Genomic DNA, 12,807 nt, shown 5'->3' with positions numbered 1-12,807 from the left:
CGTTTTTATGCAGAAAATACAATATTTTTACCAAGTCAAATCTATTAATATAAACACACTACACAGTTTGTAATTTCATTCAGCTTTTTTCAGTCATATTTCATTTTCAATAAAATACAAAAATATAGAGAATATAACGAATTATTTTTATCTGTAATATTCTTTTATAATGGGTGCATACGGAATATATTTTATTATGAATTATTCTTAATATATTTCTGAATTTACTTGTCAAAATCAGAGTTTCACAATATTGAAAACAGTCGCGCAGTGTTTGGTACTGTTTGGTCCACTGGTCTCATCATACATCAGATAAAAATGGGAACATCTTAATATCATTAATATGTATGCTAAGTAAAGGTAAAACTATGTTAATAGGAAAAACCTTAAGAAACATACTTCATATCTCGACTGTATAATACCGAATCTGGTACTGATATCTTTGCTTTCACAGCAAGGACATCCTGTTCACAGCACCCCGGGCAATACCATGCAGTTATTTGTCATATATTCTCCATAAAGCTATTTAATTTAACGAATTCTAACGTCTGGATAAGCATCGCGTCGTCGAGATAACAATCTATTCCGGTTATTGACAAGTCACGTTCTATATTTTCTTTGACGTTTCAAGGCGACACATATATGTGGTTAAGCCGCGATTTAATGTACACTCTTCCCCGCACGATCTTTCAGCGCAGGGCAAAGTTTAGTGGAGTATTATAGCCGGTCACAGTATACTCAATCGTCGAATTTGCGTAATATGCTGAACCATGCTTCCTCTTCATATCATCATATCATTATCGTTTTGTATATTGTGTTGCGTTATACTCAAGCCGTACATGCACACATATTGCAAACTTGGAAACTTATAAAAACATTCGAGCATAATAAAGTAATGGAAAATAACAAGTTCAGTGATGCCAAAATTGTTTATATATTATCTCAAAACTCAAATATCACTATTACTATGGCAACAGAAGGTTATAATATCATGACTACCTCTGGCATATTAACTTAAATATAATCCCCCTCTAGATTTGTACTTTGGTTTCAGAACAAGACGTATTTTTTCGGCTGGAAATAAGGATCAAATTTCACTTCATGAAACATAAATCTATCCGGTATATCTTTATCACAGCCAATCGCCCTGCGCTAAGATGGCATACATATGATCATCTGGGAAGACAGCTTAATATATAGCTATAGTCAGGTTATGGTATAAAGAAGTTATTATCTCCCGGATCTCCGAATATATTAGTACCCAGGGGATGGCCAGCACTGCGCAACTAATAGCATAAGATTGTTATAGGTTTAAGATTACCGAGATATGACAAAGTGTCGATTAGACTGGACTTAATACAATTTGATAATATATAATTGAGGATAATTAACATTCATTCCATAAAATGTCGGTATTCCAGACATTAATGAGTATCTCCATGACTCACTAACGTACGCCAGGTGACTGTCCTAAATCTAAGTTATTATCAATAGTCATATTATTATTATAATGGTTGATTATTTTGGGTGCAGTGTTTTAGCAATTAATTCACCAGTAAGTATCAGTTGCCATTGCACTTCCGTCATATTTAGTCAGGAAGTTGTATTATAAATGCAGAGATGGTATCCATAGCCGAGTCTTTTCAATATGTCCTTCTACGTGTGTTTGCGATTGAGAGCTTGTAGTGTGATACTGTGGTTGCTGATATTTATTTCATGGACGCGCTTTCCTAAGTAGCTTGCGACAGATATTAATCTGCAGGGCTAAAATGAACGAGAGAATCACCGGGTCATCGATATATCTAATTTATAATAATACACTAACTAGCCCTGCTCGCATTTACGTCATGAAAATGTAAACACGTTCATACCAGGTCGGTCGACGGTGGTCGCACCGAGTCGTGTTCAATATAGATTTCATGCGACATATACGATATGTACAACTTACATAAATTCATAATTCGTTAAAGAAGTCTCAATAACAGAATAGGCTACATACGAACTATTGAAACATGTCGGGGAGGATATGTTAAAACGTCCTCAAGGCATACACCAATAGATGATAAAAAAACGTATGAGCACATCCTGTTATCTGTGTCGCATTCATGAATTCTATTCACATATCAGCATTTTAACATTATTTCCATATTTATTCACAGAACAACAAACATTTTGAATGCTCAGGTGTGTCATTTTTGGGGGGAAATAAAACATGTATTATAATAGTTCGGATGAGAAAAAAACAATGTTACTTTACCAATTCTGCCTACATAATACATACCCTGGCAAACAATGATTGTAACATGAGAATCATCTTGTGTGTATGACAGAAAGTAAACCAATTGAGCCTACAAGTAAATAACATAGAACAACCCAGACTCCATAGATTTCTCAAAATTAAATTATATATTTAATGTAACTTTGGAATATAATTAAAAACATATCCATGATGGATATACATTAATGTGAAATTGCAGACTTTTGTAAAAATTGATGAAATTGTTTTCATCTCATTGCTATCATACATTTGCTATCATCAATCATAACATAACATAACATAATAACCCATTAAATTTTTATATTTCATCTTTTTGACCATGACAGTGAGCGACGACTCTTACTATTTTTGAACTGGCGGTTTATTATTATTAATTATCTGTCAGTATTGGGAACCACCGTTGCCAATTCTTAGAATCTGGCTTAGAATCGTCGAGAACCGCAAGCTCATGAAAATTTTAAAAACAGAAACATAAAGGGTGTGGTTCTTTATCATAAACTACGATATTAATTGAAATGTTCTCAAAATGTTTAATAAATGAACTAATGTGAACTACTACAGAACGTTGTAATACATTTTAAGTTACATGTTTTTATATATTTAAGGTTTATTCTTGCTTTTTGATGCTTGTTATCGCTTCTACTGAAATAGACGATGCCACTATAGAAAGATTTCTGGAAATCCCTGACCTATTTCATGAGCGGCTGCTGTTGAAATTTACATATTTTCTGGTTGAACATTGCACATTGCATTTGTGTGTGTATACAAACAATGAAGTGATGAGCAGGAAAAAACCTGATAAATGCTTGTCACTTGTTCCATTCCATCACACATCGCCTACTCATCTCAGTCGGTGAGTGGGGGGAAGTTGCATTCTAGCTTTCAGATCAAAGACATATGTCATTGAGAGAGAAAAACATCGGTCTGACGGTCGAGTGGAACATACGAGAAGTCCTAGAGGGATTTCCAGAATTCACTACGGGATTTCCTGAAATACCTCGGGTGTTTCTAAGGTGTTATGTCCTCAGTTTGCAGTAATTCTCCCAGATAATTACCACAAAATACAAAAGTTTGACGTCACGATCGTGGTTTAACTTTTTGTAATCGTCGACTAACTGGCGTCAGATCCCGGCGCTAGTTATTGTCAGTGTTACACAAGTCCAAAATGGGAAGCCTGTTCGTTCGTTCGTTCTTTGTGTACTCATATTGTTTGTGTTTTGTTTGTTTGTTTAGTCATTCCTCTTTGTACATTCGTCCATTCTTTATTATTCCACTGCAATTAGATGAGTTGTGCAACCAGGCTGTTGGTTGAAATGATCTCGCTATTTTTAGACATGACGACACATGTGACAGTCTGTCATGCCGTTAATTAGCCCGTATGATTATAAATGTGTAGACAACCCCTAACAGTCATAGCACACACGCCATTTAATGAATGTTTTACATTACAGATGTACATAATTTGTGTATTGCATGTACCTATTCACACGCACATGATGCTGTATAATGTAGTCCTATACATGTATACACGCGACTCTCGTCTATTTTAGTTTTAAGTAAGCATCTGTAATTTAAACCATATATCACGAAATTTCGCTGGCATTTGCACCATTACACAGACAATTCGAACAACTTCTATGAACTGGTTGAATGATAGCGTAGCTGGATAATTCAACGTCCTGGAGCAGACTGATTTATTTTAATATAATACATGCTTATTTTGTGGTTTGATAAAACACTCTTTAAGTTATCTTATTCTTACATTAATCATCGGTACCGTGTAAGTAAGAAACATATTGTGTCGAGATAAGAGAAAATTGCATTTTGAGTCACACTCACTTGTTCCACCAACATGTACAGACCATTACAAGGAGGGTCTCGCAATTCATGTCATTGCAATTCATGTCATTACAGCCTTTAAACATTTTTTTCTTCTACACTAATATTACAATGGATAAAATGTTTTTAGATGTACAGAACAACATACGGGATGTATTGACTGGGAGAATTACGTTGTTACATAGAGCTACCGTGACGGTTATAAATAGACGGTTCGTTCAGCATACAATTCCAAGGGTCAGCGAATATCAATAAATGTTCCGGTTTAAATTTGAACGTCTAACAATCACGACAATGTATTTGATATATCAACCGACAAAGCTAACACATAAAGCGTAGATGAAGCTAATGCTGCCACCAAGTGAACAGTTGTGTGAACGGTGATTGAGTGAGTGGGAGGGTCACGTGACTATCGACAACAACCTTATTCGCACACAATACTTTGAATATTATTGGCGTATTTTTACAAAGTCGGAGAAGCAGGCTGTGTTCCAATTCGCTTCAGTCAGTGTTTCTTCGACCTGTCTACAGAACCATACGCCGAACAACGGAATGGTCAATATAACTGAGGTAAAAATATAGTTTATATTTATTGTTTGAAAATTGAAACATCGAAACAGCGCTGGTGACATTTGCATTGATATGATAGTGTGAACAAATAACTCAAAGCAGTTATACAGCAACTTTGTATGTGTGTGAATACAGTAATAATATAATGTGTGTAAAACTACAACGAGGAAATAACTGTCTAGATGAGCTGTCGATAGAAGGCGATCTTTGCTTTGCTTTGTTTAGTGTCACATGATACATGATACTCGATGGTGTGGATATCGTAAGGACAGGGTAAGGATATCGAGCTATGATATAGGTTTATTTACAGGCAAAATATTAGATTCGTAATAGCCCAAATTGTAGTGTTTTATATACGTCATTTATCTAGGTTGTTTGACATGGATTCATAGATCCTCTTGCGTATTCTCATAGAACGTGCAATTCTTAATTTAATAAGTCACCGGTTAAATAGTGGTTTATTTCGCCGAACCCATCCCCTGCATTCCCGGGTTCTGCAGGTGTTAAATACTAGCAAGGGGTCGATCCGTATGTTGGGTGAGTGTGTCACAGACTCAATTGGGAGTTCAGTTGGAATGGGCAATATTAATGACAAAATATGAACATATATGTTGATACCATATATGTAAAAGTTTATATATGAATATTAATCAGATAAATTGTTAATCTTGAAAAAGGTTCATGAGATATCAAGACATAGTCAAATCTACTGTGATATGATTACCACCCGTGCAATTCTTTTATTAATACGCACATAATCGTTTGCCCGTCTTGTCTAAATGTTGTTTACACCGGTACAGTATGTATTTAGCGACTGAATCAGTCGGTTGCCGACACGGCATTTACGGCAATTAATAGAAAATAATAAGCCCGGCAGGACATCGTGTGAGAACTAATTTACTTTTTTCTAAGTAGATAATGAAATCAAAATGAAATAATTTGTATTTAGTAAACAGATGAAAGCTTTTTTTTATGTTACGTTTTGACAGTGTCGATTCAATGACACAACATATTCAATTCGTTGGCGGTGTCGCATGAGATATTTTTCGCTATTATATTTTATGTGATAAATTAGGCCGATTTTGACGCACGTACCGCAGCATCCCAAATATTCAAAAGTGTTATTTCTGAACTAAGCAAACTCATTAGTATAAAACAAACTAACTAGGTATCATTGCAATTCTCAATTACAAGTTTGTATTTCCAAGTTCATTGCCAGGTCGCCTAAGTCACTTGGGTCAGCCTTCAAGATTTAACTAATTTATATTTTGTTTTATATCATGTTTATTGCCATGGTTATGTTTACTCACATTGAGCCTATGTATACATTAGTGAGTTTGTTGCGTGTATACGAAAGATTGAAATAGTGTGGATGTTTTTTTTCATTGCGTATGTAATTCACCGTACAATTCAGTTGAAAAAAAAAATGGAGTCTGTGTCGTCACTGGATATATGGCTATTCCATTTATGGGCATGTTATAACTTCAAGTCATGTGTTATTTTTAGTAGAATAATCATTAACAATTGACATTTCTGATCTTTGACTGAACTTTTCAAACGCGGTTACATCTATAATACAGAATGTGTTTATTCAAACCAAACTCACCAGCAGGAAATTATTGGCGGGAAATTATAGCGGTCGAAAGTTTAAAACTTATTCGGTTTACACGTAGTGTATGAATAGGTTTTGTACTATTTTGAGATAGAGAACCTTTTAGTGTAAAAACAGAAGCATACATATAAGCGATCTAACAGGGGTTGTTGAGAGGTTCAGCAATTATATAATTATAACTGTTGTACGATGTACGATGGTGGCATGTTACCATTGACAAACGTGAATCTAAGACATTCCGTTAAACGTCAGTGTTAAACGCCGGTATTTGTGTACCCGAAATAGACCAAACTGCGTGTCCCTTGAGTTCATTCTGTGGGGTGTATATACACTAATAAAACATCTGTTGCTTTCCGCATAGCCTATGAGTATCATCTGCCACACATGTGAATTTGCTAGCCTTAGTAAGTTTATAGATTACTGCTTCTTTATGACACAGTTTGCCAAAGTATATAACAGTCGCAACACCCGGTATTGTGAATACTCTGTTACCATGGCAATGGGTATTGTAGTTTGGAATAAAGTTATTTGCGTTAAATACTTCAATTAGAGAATAGACTTGCAAGTTAATAACAATACAGTATTTTCTATAATGTATGCTTTTAATAGTTTATTAGTGTATTCTATAGATAGTTCTGCAGGGCAGTAGGATTAATGAAATAATTTCATAAAAGTAATTAGTGAGTTACTTTCTATTTCCTTACTGACCTCGGTACATGATTGTATTGTATGGCTGCTTAGATGGAAGACACTTCAGCAATTCCATTTCAACAAATCGATGATTAAATAGATTTGTCCCACTCTACCTCGCGAGGTGTGATGGTTTACAACATTTTCACTCAGTCATGCACAGTTGAGATGTGGCCTTTACGGCATGTCTGGTTAGATGTTATATGTTGCTGATAAAATCGGTTGCGTTGGCTCATCATATAATTCAGGGGTACCAGCTGGCGCCAGCAAGAAGGAGTAAACCGCTGTAGTGTGAAACAAATGTGGTTATATTCATTGAACAATATGGCATTGTTACTGAAATGTTCAAATTTATCGGAGATTCTAACAGACTCAAGGAACATGAATAAATGTATGACATAGACACATAAGAAGCTTAAATGAATTGTAGATAGTGTGGGCGGCTTTGTAATGGTTCAATTAGAAAAGCGTCTAATACCGTCTTTGTGAATATCAATATAAATTACAGTTACATCACTAACATATGAACGTGCAACACGAGATTCGAACTGACGACCACAATCACCAATGGTCTCTAAGCCACGCCTCAAAATAGCGTGTAATATACATATGGCCTACAGTGACTCGACAACATGCGCATGCCGAGTCTCTGACGTCACAAACGAATATATTCATGCACACATGCAAAGCCAAATAATTCATGGTCAGAACGACTTACTCTGTTACGATTGCCCTCGGGGACAATTCTGTACACCAGAAGCGACAAACCCCTGTCAATAAAACTAATATATAAACTAATAAAAATCAACATTGAGTATTCTAGGGCGTTGCATAAATTACTCCTCGACTGTTTACGATATCCATTTCAAGGTAAATGGGAGATATGTGTTTAAATTTACCAATTTGTGCAGTGCCACGAAAGTAATCTATATTTGGCATATTTAAATTACTGTAAAACATATTAAAATATATTTATCGACGTTTTATAAAATGCTATGTACATATAACTGGAGAAATATACATATTCAGATGATGATAACAAGTTCAAACATTTTACTTCTTCTTGGGTTATTGTGAGAGTGCAAGTGAAATTGACATGATTACAACCAAACGTCACTAATGTATACAATTTGAAAATTAATGCAACTTAGAAAATGTGAGTGGTATTATGTGGATAACTTATTCGCATAAACGGTTCTTCTATTTTTAAATACTCTAAATGGCAAGCCGTCGTTGCTTAGCAACATTCCCTAGCCACAAAAATCGGGCTGTCATTAATTTTAAAGTGACGCTAAAATAATGATATTCAGCAATTGTCTCCGTAAATGACAGTTAATAAAAACCCATCTGCTACTATTTTAGTTATATTTATTTATTTCATTAGTTAGTATCATTGGTTCAATGGATTTAATCACTGAAATATTCATGAGAAGAAGGTGAATTACATCCAGAGTGGGTACGTGAAGAACGCCACTTCCATGCAGTTTGCTGAATGAAACACTTCAATATAGAATATTACAACAATTTATTACCCCACATTAGTAGACAGAACATATAAGTGGATGATGATACTGATAAATTGTTCGTCTTCACGCGTAAAATGCAGTAGAAAATATCGTCGCGCTACGAGATAAATTGTAAATGTAGACAATTTCTTGATCAGCATTGGGAGATATTTTATGCGCTAACTTGCAATTAGAATCAAACACATTCTCCGATATTTTCGTCTTCCGTAAAATCTAATAGATTAATTTTCTTATAAACTATAAATTCACTGTGCGTTCAAATGATGGTATTATGTTTCTATGTAAAAGAGAGAATGGTTGACTTGAAATTTATTGTTTTGTTTCCAGACGTTTTCAAATGGTTGCTAGTGATATTCTTGACTACGTTGCACAATAACATCTTACGTTTAACAGTAGAGATAATGAGTCAAAAATAGGTTTGAAAATTGTAATTAAACGAATGGATGTTATGACAATCAATCGCACTGCGGAATGACATTGTCAATATACACATTAATCAGTCTAATGGACAGTTATTATAGAGCATATGAGTTGAATCGCCGACAAATCCATCACATAATTACATTGACAATTCATTATATGTTGGAGAGTAATTATTATCTAATTCAAACATTGTCGTCTGCGTTTTTAGAAAAAAAGTGTGATATCAAACTTTGATCCTTTGACAATTTTTAATTGAGCAATCGTAATCTGTATGAAAAACAGATGGGACGTTTTTCAAAGTATACATCAGGCAATTGTATGTTTTATATTTAAGTGGCGTGAATACGCTCTAGGCTCTAGTTGGAATGTGTGTATTCCTAAACATGGTTATTGTTATACTGCGTGTTGTCCTGATGTGTTTCTGTGCGCGTCGAACTGTTAAATTCTCCCATTTGATATATCTTGGAGAGGGGCAATCAAGCACTGCGATGAAGGTATTATTGTCATGTACACTGGTCGAAACCTCACCACAAACCTGTGTTGGTAATACATATGACGCTTCTTCCCCAAAATGTATCTGTGTTATATACAAATATCAGACTGCGTTGTGATTAATATATGTACATGATGGATCTGTTAATTCTAATTAAGCTGATTCACGTTAAGTATTCAATCTGCGTCGACATTTGAAATAACATTTGGAAGTTAAATGGCGCTAGGGTATATTTGTTTTACCGGGAAGTAAAAAGGGTGATTTAATCGTGTGATCTCCTACTATCTACTGTAAAATAATTAATGGTTTGAATTGAATTTTAAGATTTTGAGCAGACAAGAAATTATTTCTCGCATGCTTGCCTTCGTCAAACTTTCTGTAAAGTTTTGTTTTGTCGGCGATGCATCAAGTATTAGCCTAGTTATCTCACGGATGCTCCCCTCTGAGCATGCGATAGTGATGGGAATGATTGCAACTTCCAAATAGCTCGTGTCAATCAACAATTTAATTTCTGACCCATAAATGTCATCGATATATTGAAACTAATTCCTTATTAAATTTGACATGGTCTGTTTCATTTCATATATGTGACCTTGCAAGCAAAGCTATCACGTTATTAAATTAAACATGTCCGTTAAAAGAGATCCCACTGAAAAATTTGGACACAAAAAAGTCATTCGTATTCATCAATCGTACGAGAGTGTTTGATCTATAGCGAAGATTAGAGAATTAGAGTGCTAAGCCATTTAAAGTATTTAGGTATCTGCCGTCGATTGATTAATTTGTAATGATCTGTACTCACTTACACCGGGGTGTTAAGCAGCGACATATGCCATTAAACACGTCGTACTGTACACATTATTTGTTAGGACTTTTAACGACGTGAATGTTAAGCAGGGGCTTACGTGATAACATGCAACGGTATTAGCTCTCAGTGTATTTATATACGATCAGGGAAACATGTGCGTTCTATTCTCACCCATAAAGAGTGATGCAATTCACTTCAGTTATACGTTGTATGGCGCAGCTACAACACAAATTTGCACGAAATGTGTTGTGTGTACATCTAACGCGAATAACACCACACAGCGTTATTCGAGTTAGGCACAATATTGCGTCTGACGTCATATTTGGAATAGTTTATCATGTGCGGAGGATATAGTAATTACATATCACCCCCACATGACAACTTTTTAGCCAATCACGATATATAAAGTTGTTGATTTCTGTATGTTATCTTCATATTTGTATTCTATGATGACGAGTCTGTATTAGAAGGTTGGTGTGTCCTGTCATAGGCGTTATTATAGTGACAATTCTACACATTGCATTAAAACTAGAAATAATCAACACCAACCATTGGCAACTAATAACAATCGATTGGACGGTTTTGATAAAATGTGAATAAATAAAGGGAAGAATATGCAAGATATCCAAATAACTTTGAGTTTGAAAAGGACGCAGCTCCGGTTTATTCGAGACGCCATTTTGATTCCAAAGTGAAATAGCTCGTTTATGATAAAACATCTTCAGAAATGGTATTCAATGATAGTAGTCATTTTCTGGCAATAAACGTGAAACTTTTTACGTTTTTGTCAAGTCATTTTAAGGAGGGGCTATACCCGATTCTTACGTTGCATCGTCTTAAATTACGTGTAAACTAATAACTCGACGTCCCACAATGCAACGCCCTATGTCTACGTCAGTTCTATTTTTATTAAACCCAAATTAAAGCGATAAATTATTCAGCTGTTATTGATATTAACATATGTTTATATTATTTCAACATTATTATATAACATTATAATGATTATATTGATTTTGTTTAGGGTATTTAACCAATTATATAGGATATTATTTAACTATTATTTCACCATTTGTTTAAATAAATCACCATTATTACTTCATTATTTCGCCATAAATGCGTATTGTTTACATTATTCCTTCGTCATCGTTACATTAATTGATCATGACTAAATTCCCATAATATTTGACGCCATCATCATTAGACAGTAAATGATTTCGCAGCAGCGAATATAATAATGTAATTCGAGGATTAGTGAAAAGTATTTATACAAAGAAGTTACATAGTATAAACAGAGTTTATAATAATTTTGTTGTCGAACTACTTGAATGTTTCTATAATCGTAATCTATTATGAGTATTTTTTGTATCATCCACGAATGACAATATACCCCCCCCCCCGAATTCACTGTCGGTTCACTGTCCATGTTGAATGTGAACGTATTTTGTTATATTCGGGATTTTTTAGCCATCATTGTCAAACATACAGTTAGAGGTAGGTTGGTAGTTTGGTAGTTTGTTAGTTCGTGATATCCCCCCCCCACATCTGCCGCTATGCTTGAGACTATTCCCATCACCAGTTCCAGGTTTAGGTACAATACAATGACGTGAAATATACATAATGTAATAACGTTGAAATCATGCATAACCATGGCCAAATAATGACATGATAACGATAAAAATAAAAGACAGGACATAAGAATGAAATAATGATGTAATAATGGTGAAATAATGCCATAACTGTGATGAAATGTTTTATACATAATAAAACAATAATCACACCCACAGCAAATTGACAGAAATTAATTTATCTCTGAATTCTTGCTTTTTTTATTCTAAGCCTCTGTGACACCCGAGTCGTGCGTGGCTCCATCTTGAACCCACTAAACTCATGCGTGAAATAATAAATCTCGACGTCCGCAGTTCACGTTCACTTCTATTTTTAGTAAATAAACTGCGCAGCTGCGCACCTTACCTGCATTGCCTGTAACATAGAAGCGATGCGAGATTTTTTGACTACATGTGCCTGATGTATAAGAACACTCTTAAAATGGTGCAATTTCGGTTCATGTAAAATATTCTTCAATGATAAATTTTCGGCTAAATGTCCAACCATAGCTTAACTCCGATTGTTTGTCTGGAGTGTTTGACACCAAGTCGTGCGGAGCGCTATCATTAATATCACTCAACCCACACGTGAAGAAATAAATCTCCGAGTCCACAGTTCACGTGCTTTAACGTTCTAAGGTTACGTAGAATCCATTTTCAATAAATCTAAAAACTGATCAGTTGCCTCTCTCGCCGGGCATTACCTGCTAAATATTATCGATATGTTTGAATTGACATTCAAGAAGATATTTCATGCACACATTAATATAAATTGTTACACAAATATTTCAATGGCAAAAGTGTTGTGCGTGAAATCAAATTATAATTGAGTGCTCCAATGGCCGCAAGATGAAGTCAAAGACGCTATATTTTAACTGGGCATCTAATGACAAAACATTATGTGCTACCTATTGAGTGTATTTCCGAAAGTATTTGCATCGTTTGTGTATACCTTCAAGATGAC

General features: G+C 34.8%; 1 protein-coding gene across 2 annotated transcripts in view; it reads left to right on the top strand.

Annotated features, from left to right (window-relative positions):
• Positions 1-12,807, top strand: part of LOC102801161 (allatostatin-A receptor-like) — a 93,596-nt gene that overhangs the window by 51,142 nt on the left and 29,647 nt on the right. The window contains exon 1 of one of the 2 annotated variants that reach the window (XM_085499703.1): positions 4,577-4,687. The exons of the other annotated variant lie outside the window; for it this stretch is intronic. The gene's annotated coding sequence lies outside the window, so the exon portion shown is untranslated. Of the gene's footprint in view, positions 1-4,576; positions 4,688-12,807 lie in introns of those variants that run through there. 2 annotated transcript variants of the gene reach the window in all.

The sequence above is a fragment of the Saccoglossus kowalevskii genome, chromosome 5 (assembly GCF_978046115.1).
Source record: "Saccoglossus kowalevskii chromosome 5, keSacKowa6.1, whole genome shotgun sequence".
NCBI lineage: Eukaryota > Metazoa > Hemichordata > Enteropneusta > Harrimaniidae > Saccoglossus > Saccoglossus kowalevskii.
This window is presented reverse-complemented; position numbering and strand designations above follow the sequence as displayed.